The sequence below is a fragment of the Homalodisca vitripennis genome, chromosome 3 (assembly GCF_021130785.1).
Source record: "Homalodisca vitripennis isolate AUS2020 chromosome 3, UT_GWSS_2.1, whole genome shotgun sequence".
NCBI lineage: Eukaryota > Metazoa > Arthropoda > Insecta > Hemiptera > Cicadellidae > Homalodisca > Homalodisca vitripennis.
The window spans coordinates 42,209,904-42,228,099 of NC_060209.1; the positions used below are offsets into that span (position 1 = coordinate 42,209,904).

At 30.6% G+C, this 18,196-nt stretch overlaps 1 protein-coding gene across 1 annotated transcript in view; it reads left to right on the plus strand.

Annotated features, from left to right (window-relative positions):
- Positions 1–18,196, plus strand: part of LOC124356848 — a 36,445-nt gene that overhangs the window by 9,218 nt on the left and 9,031 nt on the right. The window lies entirely within an intron of this gene.

Here is an 18,196-nt window from a genome sequence, read left to right on the forward strand (position 1 = left end):
ATAACTTGTGAAAAGAGTGTTCGTAAGGCTGCTTAGAGCTATATTACTGACAAAACAAAGTTACAATCTGACAAGTGCAAATATACAAGCTGAAAGTTACTTGTAGTTTGGTGGAGCATAAGTTATAATAATATTGCGGTAAAGTTGATACATGTTACATTGCCCTCTGGAGTTATGTTTGCTCTTCGTAACAGACTTGTCTGAATTACTCGTCCAGTTCTGCAAAATTACTTGTTCATGGATGGTTTGAATCATGGGCAGATGTAGGGAACCAACTTTGGGGGTGGAATTAATCAGGGGAAGATTACAATACCATGAAACACCTTATTTAAGCGTTAAGCTGCTGATGAGATAAAAGAATAATCTCAAATACAGTTTTAGGATGTAGTAGAATACTTAATTATAATTTTCTAACCTGGTAAAAATAGTTTTGTATTCTTATCAATGTGTAAGATATGTCAGTTGACTGGCATTATAGCTTTCGTTGCTATGACAAACTACTAATTTTCTCAAACTAGAACAATTAGTGAGACATTGTGCTATATTACTTCCCAATTGACTTATAATAAGTGAACTAGGGACTTAGCCCTAGAACTAATAGGGTTAATTTCTGACTGGTAAAGTGATTTTGTTAGATGTGTTCATAGACATTTAAAAATTTAAAACAATATATTTAGTGGACAGAAACATGATGTTATACATAATTTTAATCTATACGAATCGGAGAATATTGTACAAAAACATATATTTAAAAATTATTTTTATCCTCTTAGACAAAACAAAATTTTCAATAACATTTTTTCAGAAGTAGAAAAATAGTGTCAGGAATACATATATACAGTAAAGCAAATAAAAGTTACACACTAAACAACTAAAACTATGCTACTCCACTTTTTTTGAATGTGTTCTTAATCAGAGTCACTTTCAGCTTTTTTCTGACCCTTTTGGTAGGATATGAACCCACTTAAGACGTGAAAAGAAATTAGAACTAGATACTAGAATTACTATGACTGAACTCGGTGAGATCTGAGATTGACTGGAAGTTCACTATCACAACCTGATAAGGAAAAATCATCCAGTATTTCATCATAATATAAGCCGTATGCATATCGGTTAGCAGATTAATAACAAGCAATTTATAATAATATCTTGTATCTGAATTAGGCTACATATAATTTTCACCACTGTCTTTTAGTTTGTGATAAGGGACTCAAGTTTACTAATCATTAATTTTATAGATTATAGTCTATAGTAGTACAGGAGGATCATAAAGAATATTATGGACAGGTTTTCAACTTAAAAATAGTTTTTTCTTGTTTTATAAATACAGGTGAATTTTAAACATAATTGACGTTCTATGGAATAACATCTAACATGTGATAGGTTGTTAACATCCTTTTGAGCCATGGAAGCAAAACTTCAGAGCCAAAAAAAATTCTGACTCATTTATCCTGCATGTCTTCTACAAAACATTTTCATGGAATATGTATGAACTAAGTTTTAATCAAGGTTAGTTCCAGATTGCTTTTTTTTAAAGACAGTTTAAAGAGCCAAAGTTGAGTTACAGCCACTTATTGTGCATTTTCTCTGTGATACCTTTTGGCTGATTGGTCACAAGATAATGTGAATCTGGGGTCACTCTGGTTTCTCATATATCCTCACCAACTTGTGTTTTAAATGTTTTAAAATTATGATAAGATGATTCTTCCTTTGACCTTTGTATTAACAAGCACATCTTGTTAGAATACCAGCGGACATCCTATAGATGTTCAACTGAAATTGACATGAACAATCTATAGAAGGAATTTTAATCAAATAAAGTTGCTTATCTTTAGTTAAACAGGAGGAGGCTCTGGAAATATATAGTTTTCATCACAGCTGGTATACATATCTTATTAATTAATAGATTTTCCTATATAAAGACTGTAATAAATGTTAGACCAGCATAGCTGTGAAGAGAATGTAGTGTGTGATAAATGATTATGATGGGCAGGGTTACAAACAGGCAAGTATTCAAAAAGTTACTGCCTTGGAGCATGAAGAGTTTGGAGCATGTGAGAGCTCCTTAAGGTCGAGAAATCCTAGATATCAGGAAACCTTATAGTCAGGGGGCTCTCAGGCAAAAAGCTTGAATTAGTTGGGAACTGCAAAGGCTAAGAATTTTCTAAAGGGTGGAACTCCCCATAGATTCGAAACTTTCAGAGGCCGAGATATCTCGCAGGCTGTAAGCCTCTAGAAAGTGATAGCTTTGAAGTGAGCAGCTACCAGAGGCTAGGTATATTCAGACAAAGGAAACTCTCATAGACCAGAAAATCCTGTAGGGAAGAAGGTCACAGGAGCCAGGAAGTTCAAAAGTTAGTAGAGACTAAAAATTTGCAGATTATAAGTTTTCTGAGATTAGGTGTTTCCAGAGGCCAAGAGCCTCTACAGGTCTGAAAACCCAGTATACAGTTATACAGTTACATCATATAATTTTTAAAAAATTATAAAAATTATATGATGTATGCCTAATATATGATTTTAAAATGTTTAAATTACTTTGAACAACATTTACATACTATAGCTAAACCTCCATTGACATGCAAAAGTGTGGATGAAGTTGACATAACCTCTCAAGTCCTTGTAACAGCAATATCAGGCCTCCTTGTCCAAACATGCAACATTAACACAGTCTATAGAACAGCATTTGAGTACAAATAGAATAAATAGAACAAAAGGCAATGGAAAATCTGAGATATATACTTTGAACAAAGGATTGGAATAAAAAAACACAACCAAGTCCATAATGAATCACATCAGGTTTCACTTGCTTAGTGTTTAAAATAAATAACTGATAAAATTTTGCAGTTTGTGACGATTTGTATTTATAAATCTATTGTAATTAATGTCAATAAAATCAAACCTGGCAACAATATAACACTGAAACTTTATAAACATCTGGTGAAATATGTGGGGATGTAAGAACTGAAGCTTACTTAGACTATACAAATAGCCCAACTTACTTTCTGGATGACATGGTGGTTTAGCAATACAATAAAGTGACTCTTAATGAGAGTAAGATACTGTTTAATCCTGATTTCACTACATTATATAATTTTAATAGTCTCTCAGGGCTAAAAGAAACAAGTTCATAAAGTGTACCAAGGACTTATTATTCAGTGCAGTGTTCTAGAAGATTCATTTGTACAAACTCTGCCAAAAACTTAGCCTTTACCTCTATGTTGGAAAAAGACTCAAAAAAATTAGCAATGTGGATATGGCTATTATAGCTGCCTATTGTTCCTGCCTATAATCTCTTCTTAGATTGATTGATGGTAATGGAGTTAAAGCTGTGACAAACCTGCATAGAGGGTCTTTATTAATAAATAGACCTATCAGAATCCTCTTAACAGGCTTAGTGGAAGGTCTTTCTTCTGGAGACTGATGTTATTAACAGTAGTAGCTCCCCACGTAATTGAAAAATCCCACACTTCCCCACATAATTAAAAAAATCCTACACTTACTTTATAACAGAGCATTATAACTGGATATCATCACTATTACAATTTTGCATTTTAACTAGTCTTGGTAGGTACAACTTCCATAAAAAATTTCAACAAAATCTGAGAGATCAAGGTCCATATTTAATTTTTCATTGGTTGATTATTTGTAATTTTTGTAAATAATATAACAAATTAAAACATCTGTGTATAATGTCATAAGTATTAAATAAAAACTAAATAATGCATTATATCACAGTAAAGGCATGAAGTCATGCAAATGATTGAACAATAAACAAACTGCAACCATATGTTGTTTGCAGATTTGCTGAACAAACCCAAGCAGTCAGTTATGTCTGACAACCTTTCTGTTTACTTGTTCCATTATCTTCCTAACCATTTCATCTATTTTCCAGTTAAATTTAATGATATAGAATGTACTTGAATTAGGTATTACATTTACTAAATACAATAAAAATGAATTATTCTATGGTGAGCTGTTATAAGTAGATAAATTACATCCCACTTTGATATAAGAAGATTTATAGGATAAATTTAAATTATGGTTTGAGAATGTTAAAAAATTTCAACACATTGATTGAAACTTTTAAATTAATAATTAAGAACTCAGTAGAGCCTTCTTAAAGTCATTGTCATCTGTCTGTGCTGTTCTTGAAGAAAGTCATAGATACAAAAAACTTGGTACATCAATTCCTCTTGGTCCAATTAAAAGTGCTATTGATTTTTTTGTCAAAAGGTAAAAGTCTTGTTTGTTAATTTTTGTGTGTTAGATAGAAAAGTTCCAAGGAACTTGAAACTTGGTAAGGTGTGTAGGATCTTTTAGGTCTAAGGGAGGACTGTATTGATTTTGGTATTAAAGAGTAGTCTGTCCGTCTGACTGTCTGTGCAATAACTCTTGATAGAAAGATCCTAAAAAACTTCAAATTTGGTGGTATGTAAATTCCTTTTAGTTCCAGTTCAAGTAAATATCCTATTGATTTTTGGATAAAAAAATAATAGGGCTGTCAGTCCATCTCACTGTTTGTCTGTGTGATAACTCTTTATCTTTGTACTGTTGTGTCCTTTGATATTAAATGTTTTAACATTTTATTGTAACTCCATTTGTCAAACAAACTTAGCACACAAAATGTTAGAACTAAGACAAAATATGTTAATTTTTCCAATTAAAATTGTATATATCTCAATTTTTATGATTAGTTATTATGAGGTAAATTTCTAATCCACCTACTGCACTGTATTTCTGTCCATACATTTCTGAGCACCATTGTGGTTAAATCTGTGATCCTTAGCGAATTCTAATAAAAATTAGCATGGATATTTTCCAAGTAAATTGCAAGTTTAAATTCATTTTCATAGCCAACCCCTTCTATAGGAACAACACAATTAATGTAAAAACCATTTTCTACACAATTACCATGTCTTGCAAAACTTATGCATGTGTCTACATAGATTGACATAGAAAAAAAGGTGAAATAACTGGAGCCTAAAAGGCAATGCTCCAAGGCCAAATCCGTTTTCTACACTACTAACTTATTAAACACCCTCTGTTCACATTTATTTTTCATCAAGATAAAAAAAAAAAAAAATAAAAACCAAGGTTTTCACCTAAAGCCCTTTGCCCAAGTTGAGTTTTATGTTGATAATTTTTGTTAAATATTCACACGCAGTAGATTAGTTGAGACTCTTTTACATAAAATTCAGTAATCTATTTATGTACCTGCATTACATAAGAACTAAATTATAAAATTAATTTTACAATATGAAGAGCATGCATGAGTAATCTAAATTGATATCATATATAAAAATATTAAATATTTTTGTAAAAATGGCATACTAGTACTAAAATAAAAAACTGTTATATTTTTGGATCCTTTTATATAATGCTCCATCAAAAATATGAAAGTTTAACAAATATGCCATATTATTATTCATCGTAACTCAAATTCTTTGTCAGTATTTTTATTGTTAAAATTAAAGTTTGATACCATGGTTTAAATGTTTTCCTTTCTTTTGCTATAAATGATAAACTCTTCATGAAGATCTCATTTATTGAAATACTATATTGTTTTTTACATAGTATATAAATAAAATTATAGTATACTCTTATTTATAAATGTAATAATTTGCATGTTTGTTGATTAATTAATAATAATATCTATTGTAGGTTGGAAAAATTTCATTTCTGTCTATCTGTCCGCACAATATCTAAAAAAAACTTACCTTTGGTCTTGAAATTGTGCATTAGGTTTCATTTCTATTTGAAGAACACTGAGTTGATGATTATGCATTTCACTTCATGGGATTTTGCTGAGTGGTAGTGCATATTTTTACATGGGTCTTGTGGGTAACCATGGTGGCAACAAAAAAGTGGCAGAATAAATAAATTTGTAAACAAACTCAATTCATCCACAAGAGTTTCCAATGTATGACAGTATATGTATCCTAACTATCTCAACACATTCAAAAGCCATTGTATAGTGACTTGGTGCTTGGTGTTTAGAATTTTATTATTTAAGCACTTATTTGAAACCCAAGTGAATGAACAAATTCTGAAAGATATTTTGAGAAAGAATTCATCTATAAAGCTTTAAAATTTGGTTGAAAATTCATTTCTACAAGAATGAGTTTTATGATACATCATTTTTGAGTCTACTTTATATTTGTATGATGTTCTGTCAGTGTATCTGTCCGCAGGACATCTGGAGAACGAAATGAGCTTAAGATTTGAAACTTTGCATGCAATTAGAGTGAAGCTCATTATGACGCTGGTGTGCTTCTACCTTGTAGAGTATATAGTTTGTTAAAAAAAATCTTCAGTTATAGATTTCTTCTATGTGTAACCTGTGCAAGCAAAAAGATAATACGTGTAATTGTGATTAAAAGTAGTAAAATTATATAGCAAAGTGATATGTTAAAAAGAATATTCTTCTTCATAATTTGTTTTCAGAACAGCTTTATAACCTATTTATTTACCACCTGGACTGCATTTATGTTGCATATCTATCTATGCTGAGGAATAAATTGAGTTACAGATTTAGGTGTGTTTATGTTTATTTTCTTTCTTTAAAAAAAATTTAATACATTATTTTTCCAGAAAGGTTGGTATAAAATATGTATATTTTGTCATAAATAGTTCATTGCACGGTAGTGTGATGATTTTTTTGGACACGAAACAGTAATCAGTTCTAGTTTTGCCATGGAAGGTTTCTCAAAAAACCACTATGTATAAGTTTTTGAGAAAACTTTCAGTATTTCATAAAATGATGTTTTATTCTGTATTTAAGCAAGATAGCTGATAAAGAAAACAAATCTTACCATTTACAAATTATATATATTGTTACTACAAATTCATAACCACTTGGTTGCAGAATGGTTAACTACCTACTTGTATCATGTCAACTTGACTATTGTTTTGTCATATGGGCAGCAAGGATATAATAATTTAACCTTGAACGCTCTATGTCCTGGCTAGTGGAGTGGGTGCTGTGAATGTTTAATGTGCTGAGAGTAAGTGGTTACTTGCGTTGCATGTGTATTGTGTATTGTTACATATATAAAAGGTTACGTTTTAAGCACCAAAATAATGTCTGTAAAAATCTAATAACACTACAATATTTTCACAACCAAACATATTAGTGAGATGCAATTGGTCACTAACTTAGTTAATAAGTCCAAACTCTATGATAAACAAGTAAAAATGGATAGCTAGTATTTTTTTAGCCAATGGTGGTAAAATTTCTGATATTTTCATCAAATTGGCTTTTAACTTTTTCCTTTTTAGTATGGATTTGGAAATATTTTGCTTCACTCACTGGTAAAAAAAATATATAGACCTGGATTCCCAAAAGACTAAAAAAAAAAAAATAAATAAAAAATAAAAACAGGTATATAAAAATATATAGACCTGGATTTTGGGGATGTACCCAAAAGAGATACAAAATTGTGGAAACGTGTTGTAGCGTTATCTGGAAGTCAAGTACTGAAATATTTATCCAATCAGTATACATTCAATAAAAGGGTAACAAGTTGTTGGTCAACTTTATTTGTCTGTTTGCAGAAGTAATTTGACTTGTCCTAGTTTTTTAAGATTGTATTTGATTAGTCAGTTGCTTTCTTTAAATAAAACACGACCAGCATATTTAATGGACTCTTTGAAGTTTGAAACGTAATAAAATTTACTTAAATCAACTTGTCAATACAGATTTTCCAATAAAGTTTTTATGCACTGTAGATGTAGTTGTATAATTATTTGTAGTTTGCCATGTAATTTATGAAAATAGGCTATTGGTTAAAGGAATAATAATGTATGTATTTAGCTTTACAAAAAATCTACTCAGTATGAATTTACATTAGTATATTTTATGTAAAAACTTACTAGTATTACTAAACTTGATTCATTATATTACTCAAAGACCAAACCTGTAGATTTTGTAGTTAATATTAACACCACATTATGTAAATGTCAAGTAGTTTCTAAGGAGGGAGGAACTGTGTAGGGTTGTGGAGGTTTGTCAAGGAAGGAAGCCCAATATTGCCAGATTTATCGTGCAAATCTGCTTATTGTTGTGCCAAACGGATTGCCAATTGTTTACCTATGGTTTCTACGTCTTGCTTATTTGCGTCCTGTTACTGATATGTACTTTCAATAACTGTTCATAATTTGTCTTTTTTTACATATTACAGTAATAATAAAATAAAAGACAATTCAGCCATTCTTTTGTTACGTATGTGACACTTAGACACATTTTATGGTGAAATATAAATAAAGTAAAATTATATAAATACATTTATCACAGTTCAGTGTATAGAAGGTGATTTAATTCAAAAGTATACAAAATTGGGCACAAGAATTTTTATTATTTTCCAAGCAATACATGTTTTTATGGCTGTTACGTTTGTGACATGAAAGGCACTCATCCTTAGAGTGTTAGGTACATAACTTAATGGTAAAGTTCTGTTAATTTTTTCCTTCAATAAAAATTTAAAATAAAAATTAATTGCATTCCTAATTAATATTTACGTACAACTCTTAATTAATCAATGTGACCAACATGTTTTGAATACTTGTTAAAAATTGTGATTTGTTGTTACGTATGTGACAGGTTGTTTGTTACGTATGTGACAAGTACAGTATAACTAGAGTACCAAGAACACTATTTATGATAAAAATAACAAACTTATTCTATCTAAAAGTGATATCCTTACAACTGAAACTGAACCAACAAAATAGGTAACTGTTATCAATTCACATAGAAAACATTACAATAAAACTTAGGTACTAAATTCACACATACTGTATATTAAGGTTCCTTATAATTATTTCTACAATATTAATTTTTTAAATAAGTTGGGTACACTTTTGTTCTAAGTAAAACTAACAGAACATAGTCACACTTCTTTAACATGTACAGTTTTTGGAAACTGATAAAGTACACGAACTCAACGGTTTTAATTTTAGGTTGTTCCCTACACCCGAATAATGTCTTTAGTAGCCACGAGCCTTTCATCATTTTCATCAATTGTAAACAGGTGTAGTATCCCTCCCCATACTTTCTCAAGAAAGTGACTATAATATCTTCATTTTACTTTTGCTCTGGCAAACTGCTACATAGCGAAATTCTTTCATTTTATTACTTAATAATTTCACTAATACAAAGTCACCAGGATTTGAGTGTTGGACATTTCTATCAGTGTTTGATAATGGGCTCTTCATCTGTCTCCATCTGTGCATCATCTTTTCCAGTACTCTCATACTTATCATCATCAGATTCATCACTGTAAGCATTCTTCATAGTGTAGCCGTCGTCGGGTTGACAGTTTTGTAGCGTCATATTCTTTATTCTTAATGTCAACTTTAGCATGAGTGATTTTGATGTCCTGCTAATCAGTATCTCGTGATCACTATATGCTTGATAGTGGTGCATTGCTTTGAATACCAGTTATTTGATGAATTTTACCCCATCTCTCCTCAAGATGTTTTCTATTACGATCTATTTCTTCCTTTGAAACAAACAATAGCCGAATTTCTTTGCATTTCTCCAATGCCACTCTGTAGAAATCTTCTGGGGTATTAACAAAAAGCTTTCCGACCCTTTACTGCTCTCCATACAATCCTCTTTTACCATCCCTTCGATACCATCTACAGCCCCCTTCCCATGGCTAGAAGCAAAAAAATTCCAGTTCATTGCAATACCAAAGTCTTCCTCTGCAAAACAAATATTTGACATAGTGTACCGGCTTTTTAAATTGGCCGGCACAGTTATCAGAAAATATATGTAAATGTTTTACTTCTGGAGCTATTTGATTAAATTTCTTTTACAAGAACTTTTATAAAATGTCTAAACAGAGTTCTTACAATGCTTCAAATCATCACTAACACAAGCAAAACTATAAACTTTATCATTATGCAAACCTTTTATTTTTTGAACATAAATCAGTCTGGGAGGCTTTTAAAATAAACAAATAAATAGATTAACTTGGTAGATAGGCTAGGTTAACTAACTTCCTAAGTTTAATTCTTCTTCAAATTGACAGTTTTTGTATCATAACTTAATGTGTCACATACGTAACATTTTGATGTGTCACATACGTAACATTTTGATGTGTCACATACGTAACACAGTTTACTTGCCAAAGAATAATATTTAAAATAAAATAAAAAATATATTAACAATCATTAACTTAACCTTACTTTTACAAAATGTTATCCATGTCAACATTCTAGATGAGATGCAGTTTAAAACTTTTTCATGTTTCTTGTTACGTATGTGACACTGTGTGACATACGTCAGAATTATTTGGAAATAAGGACTTGTTTACTTACCAAGTTTATTTTTAAATTCAGCTCAAGTTTATGTAAAATGTCCCAAGCTTCCTCTCTCTAACCTCAAATCTGAGAAACACTTATACATTATGTAAAATCAGCTGTTTTTTAAAAACTAGATTATTGTTATTAGTAGACTGTCTCATCAACAGGCAACTTTAACCTAGAATAAAAATAAATATACATCTTCTATTAAAACTATTTTTCTTTGGATTTGGTAAAATTAAAGTATTTTACAACATAAATATGTCTTAAAAAACTAAACTTTAAATTTATTTCATTTTTTAACACTGAGGTGTCTGTTATAAAAGAATGGCTGAATTTGAAAATATTTGACATTTTACTATCCTAATATTGTTTCTATTTTGTGTGTATAGAACTAATTATACGAGTAAAAACGATTATTGCACCATATTAATGATTTATAAACAAGTATAAAAAAAATCATTCTCAGGAAAGGCAATGGTTCTATAAATAGGCTATCTAGTAACAGATAAAGGTAAATTATATGTATGAGTGAAAATTAAAAAAAGAAAGCTCTCCAAGGCTAAAATTCTGATTTTTTTTGTACCTAGTAATTCATGATGTAATAAGAAAAATAAGGTTTTTATCTTGATATGTATCACTAAATTATTCCAAAAAGACAAATTAAGAAATACATTAAACAGTTTTGAAACTAATATTGAAATACTTTTCAAGGAACTTTGTTAATTTCCTTTGTTGTTTGAGAAGCATATTATTAGAAAAAGGCATAAAATCTCAAAAATTTGAACTGTGATCTGATAACCAAATTAAATTAATAAAAATATATATAAGCAAACCGTGCACTCTTATTCCACTAGTGTGCTTTATGTACTAAGGGAAATATGTTTTTATATATGGTAATACTATGTATATTGGCAATAACTTGGGTTGGGTTATCATTTGGTTGAGCAACAGCATGGCATATAATCATTCAGATAAATAATTATCAATCAGCTGATATTAACTTGGTCAGTGAATAGAGAATAACTGCCTAGGAAACCACATGTGTGTACAATCAGAAGTTTGAAACTGAACAAAAATACTCTCATAAGACGAATATTTAAACTTAGAAAGCCCATGGGACAGACTCCTACAGTTGGATGTATTTCAAATTCACAAAAGTGTCATCTATTTTGTGAGAGATTTTTATTGGTAACAAAAATGTGTATAAAAGAATAGTTTTAGATACCTAAAATTGCTGGAAAAGTCTTTTAATAATTAGTAATAAAGTTCTTCGGAATCCACTTTAAATTGTAACCTTTCCTTGGTTACTAAACAAATAGCTAGAAAGTCATTACTGTCTTAGCATTAGTCACCATTAGATAGGAACAAGACTACAAGTGACGTCTTCCACACTTAATGAACTCGATTTTAACTTTGTATATTTTTCAGTGTAATCTGGTATGAGAAGAGAGCAAATTTTCCATGTTGCAATCACAAAGTAATATATACAATACAGCCATAATTATTAGCCATTTAACATATTCTAATAAATAATGTTAGACCACTAGCACATACATGTATTTGAGATGGTAAAGGCAACAGGTTTAACAAATATATTGTATAAAGAAATATATGAACGATTTAATACATTTCGAACATAGCATTAGTGAAATAAAACAAATTATCAAGATCAAATAAGGTGGGGCTTTTATAATGAATATAGTATAAGATTATTATAATATTCAGTAATCAGATAGTTTTAATCAGATTAAATAAGTTTTATAAATTAACAGGAGTATGGTTACCAATTGGTTTTCATAAGCAGCAGACAGTTGTAGACAGCGTCCACCCTCAAAGGTAAACATTCACATGAATATCTAATAAGCAAAATATGGAGAATTATTACAGTACAAGTTACAGTATACATGGCAAGTTGCATGTTCTTTACTACGATACTCTACCTTTCTCAGTTTAAGACAATTTTCCCTAACTATATTTTGACATTAATTAATCTTATAAAATCACTTAAACCAACCTATTTGTTTTGAATGCAAACATGGGATTTTAATATACAGATTTTAACATTTGTTTTTGATTGTTTAGGAATATACTTTTTGTAGATCTTAAAATAGAGGAATGCAAATATTTAGACACATAATTCAATGTTGGTTATGAAAGGATTTGTATTATTTGTTTTAACTTTTTGGTGGAGGTTAAAGGGGTTTAAAAGAGAAATATATTATTCTTACAAAGTTTTTTTTAAATACAAAAACGTTTTCCCTAGTTAGGGTGTATATTGAAATGTGTAATGTGTCATAGGAGGCAGATTACTTTAAAGTTAAAAAATTAAACTAAAAAATCTATTAAAAGAAGTATAGAAGTATAGACACATGATTATATTAATATATACACTTGTAACTCATTATGTTATGGTAAGTTATAATTTTATAATGCAAGCTAAAAATTCTGTTAAAATATTAGCAAAATTAATGTTTTATGTTACAAAACCCAATTCCTAATTTGAAGCGACAGACAAAACTGGAGGAATGTATATCTAGGTCATTGAGTGCTGTGTTTAGGAATTTTCAAGTTTGTGTGGCTGTCCGAGAACTGTAGAGGAATGGAGGAGATGAGGTTATCAAATTCAAAACTATCCAATGAAAAAACATGTAAGTCATAACAAACAATAAAATAACATTTAATTGTAACGTTTCTTTGTGGGGGGGGGGGGGGGTTAAAATATTTGAAATATGGCTTGTCCAGTGTTTAAGTGTTAAAAGTGTGTGAAATGCTTATCATTATTCACCCATCAAATTAAAATATTTCCTTTTTAGATTTAAAAAGGATTAAAGGGTTGAAAGGGTTAATTTGTTATGTGTTATTTACTTGTTTACCCTGAATATCTAGCAAACAAATTGAAATAACAACTTCTGATAGGGCTGAATTTCTTGTTAGGTTGTTCCCTTTCCAAGGAAAGAATTAGCGTTTAAATTGACTTAGTAAACTCTTTAATAAACAAAAACGAGCAATGAAATGGTTGCTGCAGAAAACAGCTAATGCTCAGCAGAAGAGACAACTTTTATTTAAATATGTAAAACTCATTCATGTTTAGATTTAACATTTATTTTTAATTCATTTGGTAAATGCACATTTTTTGGATGACTGATACTATTTGTAAAAGTAAATAATCACTCCTTACAAAAGTTAAACATATTGCACAATTACAACCTGAACCAAAATTTATATTTAGTAAAATCATGATAGTAAAACTATCAAAGTATTTTAGTTTTGTATCTAACAGCGTCAATGTTTTGTAACATGTGCACATGTGTGTGTGTGTTTGTGTGTGTGTGTGTGTGTGTTTGTGTGTGTGTGTGTGTGTGTTTGTTTGTGTGTGTGTGTGTGTGTGTGTGTGTGTGTGTGTGTGTGTGTGTGTGTGTGTTTGTTTGTTTGTGTGTGTGTGTGTTTGTGTGTCTTTGATGCTAGCTACATTTACAATTAAATATATATTTAAATATCTTACAACATTGTGAGTTAAAACATTGAATTAAGTTTACAGTAATAATACTTTAAGTTAGTATCAGTGAAGCTTGAAGTAACATCTTAAGATTCTTAGCTATCTGAGGTTAAACAACAGTGTGGTTGGCTTCTAAATTCCATATTGATATTCTAAATGAGTCTCAGGTGAGTTCAACTAACTACACAGTTTGCATCATAAATTTATGAAATCAAATGTGTATGAAAAAATTTTGTCTTGCCTTAAAGATGTTTTAGATCAGAAGTTGTTTTCAACTGATATGCTACCTACGCCCACATTTACTATAGCAAATAATCTATTATTACAAAAATATATTCTTAATGTTGAGTAATTGACATGTATTGAATACTAGGAGTAACCAACTAACGTGGGATATAAGTTATCTAAAGGTCAGTAGAGAGTGTTTAAACATTAACACACTGTTATTATTTATTTAATGATATTAAGTAATATCTATAAAACTTCTCTCATATCTCTTATGTTGTAAAAATGTAACGTTCTCGAAAACTGGTTTAAACTGGATTCCGATTTGCAAATAAATAAGCATTTTGTGTTCTCATGAAAAAAGTTTTAAAAAGATAAGTTTCATTATTATTGTGAAAAGAGTAATTATTTTTCAATAATACCTTAATGCATTAACTAAATTTCAATGAAGCTTCAAGTTGATAATCAATATTCTGTCAACATTTTAAGAACTCTCTCTTCTATTATTCTTAATTAAAAAACATACTTACTTTAATTTATTATTTTATACTTTCTCAATAAATCCTTTAGACTATTTTTGCTTATATTTTTATTGGCAAACCTGTGGTAATATAATGTGTGTTGAATATTATTTGTAATTGTATACACAACATTACTAACTTGAAATGTATTACTAACTATAGCATGCTGATTGTCAAATAATAACTGTAATATAGACATAATTAATATATTTATATTGAAATAATATTTACATTACTAATTTAAGGAAGAATAAATTAGTAAGTAATCATGCCCAACACTACTGTGCCGGTGCCGTAACATTGGCGGCTGTTGGGTATTCAACCTGCCTTGGATAATAAGCTAGGGAAGTTCTCACTGGGAAGGTTTATTGCTCTCCTTAAAATTCACTCATTAACCTTGTTCTGCCGTGCCTTGTATTTAGCTGTTAAGTTTTCAATTTGTCGGTATATAAACTTTTACACCATCTGGAACAGTTCATAATTCTTCTTTAAAACTCTGTATAGTAAATTTTTTCATTATTCTCATTATAAATAATTATAATAAAGCTAAAGATCGGTTTTGCAGGACCTCAATGATATCCAAACGAAACTATCTATCAGTTTAGAGGAATCAGTGTTGCCTCGAGGTTAATAGGTACCCAGGGCGAGATTTTGATCTGAACCCCCTTTTTCCAGTAAGGGCATTTCTATATTTTTGTATAAGAATGCATTTTAGAAACTCAACACATTTATTTTTTTAATGTTGTGTTTATATTTAAAAAGAATAATTATATATTACGAATAAATATAACAAGAAAACTTCTGCAAAGAAAGCTTTTGATTTTACGAATAACTTCAAAATAATTTGTCTGATTCGTCCTATCCTGTGACATCGTAGATCGAAGATAAGTTTCAACTTGCAAAGATTTCGGCTCAACACTCGTCACAGTCAGGGATTTCTCAGATCCACCTACAATTTAGTAAAGGTCTTTTTGGTTAGATTTAAGACTTAAAAGCACCTTGATATAAGAGAAAAAATTTACTTGTTTTATCTTGATTGTGAACGATAATTTTAACATGAATAATTTCATTATACAATTCTTATCTGTTTATGTCAGTGATATTTTAAAATGTGATTTATTTTTAAAGATTTAGGCAACACTCCTTCAGCACCTCTATTTCAGGTATCTTGTTCATGTGATATAGGAAGTAACATAAAGAATGGTGTTCTTTAACTGTTTCGTTTGTTCCCTATAAATGAGAGAGTAGTTACACTATCAACCAGGGGCAAAAACAAAAATTCTCTTAAAATGTTTCTTCAAAGTGCCACAAACTTCGTTAGAAGCATATGAAAACGAGCAGCTTCTTGGTATATGCTATATCATCTTCCCTTGCAATGCTTTGCTAATAAGATTTGCTTGAAATAAAGGTTGTGCCTAACATTCAGAGACAGTTGGTGTTTGGTGGTGTGTAAATAGCAATTTTTGATTTCTTCGAACTACAGCCTCTGAGGGAGCTTACCCAGTTGATTCTTTTGCAATTTATAGCAAATACAACTTTTTTCGACAGCTACACTGCCACTTGTGTTCAATCTTCTTCAGTCACACACCAGATTGTGAAGAGAGATTTCTGGTCTTTATGACTTATATCTGGAGTGCTGTCCAAAATTGTAGAAAAATACTTAAATTTAGCTAACATAAGACGTAACACAATCAAATTGCCTAAATAATAGGTACCTGTTGCTTGAATACTTCCTGACATCTTTCAGAGTCACTCCTAATTTGATCCATTATTAGCTCATGATTAAATGAAACACTTTTTTAACTGTAACTTGACTTCAAGCCAGTCATATATTTGAAATTTTCTTGAAAAGTTTGATGTAAACAGTCACTCTGCTAGGTGTTTCCAGTCGTTAAAACTTGACTCTTGACCAAGTTGTGATTTAGAGCAGGCTAAAAAAGTCGACTAGAGAAATAGTAAACTGAGTCGGAGCCTTCAGAATACACTAGCCTAAGGTTTTACTTAGGTTATTGCACATCAAAATTGGTACTCATTATAAAATTTATGTTTTGGAAATTTTTAGCGTAATCATTATCAGCCTTTATTGGTAAGAGACCTTTTGAAATTAGCTCAGCTTTCCTTATGCTTAAGTCTTATGATTGCTTTTGTTTGAATTTTCAACCCACTCGTGCGGAAGCGTTGCTTGGATAATTTCATTTCCAATCTCCATCCAGCTACTTATACTTGTAAAACCGTCCAACCTCACCTCTCCGATCACCTTGGCCCTGCTGCTGAATTTCGAACTTCCAGTTACAAGCTCACAACCCCCGTAATGCGGGTGAAAAAATAACCTACAACTATAGACTTTTAAATGATGTAAATATTAAATAGATTGAAAGTATAGGTTAAGTAATATTAACTGGCCATATATTTTCTCAGTAGCTAATGATCTTGAAAGTGCCTGTTATTCTTTTCTTTCTACAGTCTCTGTCATTGAGCCTTTGATGAATGTTGCCCTCTAGTTACTAAAAACTAAAAACTATTTCTAGGCCTAGGCTTGCCAAAAAACTGGTATACCCCTTTCTTTAGGAAAACTTAGGCTATTGCTAGATTTAAGCCATCAAAAAAGCAAAAATGATCCTAGCCTGTTACAAAATCATAGGAGAATCAAGAAGTTTTATAAAGAACAGATTGATATTGCCAAAAAGGAATGCCAATGATAAATACATATTAGAATCTCGTAACCCTTGCAAAGCGGCTTGGAATGTCATCAATGCTGAAACTGGCGTAGTTAAAAAAACAATTTATTGTCAGTCTAAAACTTCCCTTTTCTGCCGATGACTTCAATAACCATTTTTGTTAATATATATAATAAAATAAATCGTAGTAATGATAATGTAAAATATAGCTAGTGCCATAGAGATATTAAAATCAACCATCAAGAGTCCTCAGTTTATTGCCTTTTAAGTGGAGTTATGTTAACCCTGTTGATATTCATAACACTGTATGTAGGCTAAGTAACTCTAAGTCTGAAGATGTCTTTGGATTATCCAATTTTGTTTTAAAGAAAGTTACAAAAGGAAATTTTGTATCCCTTGACAATTCTTATTAATAGGATGCTCAGTGTGTTGGTGTTTTATCCTGGATGTTTAAAAACGACTGTAACTGTGCTGATATACAAAAAAAGGCGATAAATTAAATGTTAATAACTACCGACCAATTGCTTTGGTGCCTGTTGTGTCCAAGATAATCGAAAGCATTATTAAAATTCCAGGTTGAACATTATTTTGAGCAGAATTGCTTACTCTCATCGGAGCAATTTGGTTTTAGACAAAACCTCTCCACTGTTAAAGGCTGTAGAAAACATTGTCTCCTATATTATTAATGGTTTTGAAAAAATAGAAGAGATATGCACTTTATTGTTGGACCTTAGTAAAGCTTTTGACATTGTAACCCTCACTCAGAACTCATTGGAAAGCTTAACCATTATGGACTCGGAGATGTTGAGAACTATCTCTTTTTAGTTCTTACTTGTCTGATAGGTACCAGTTTTGTCAAACTAAGTGGCCAGAAACTCTGATCTCAAGAGAGTGACTAGGGGGTTCCCCAGGGCTTCTGTCCTGGGCCCCCTTTTTGTCCCGTCGTCTTCATTAATGACCTCCCA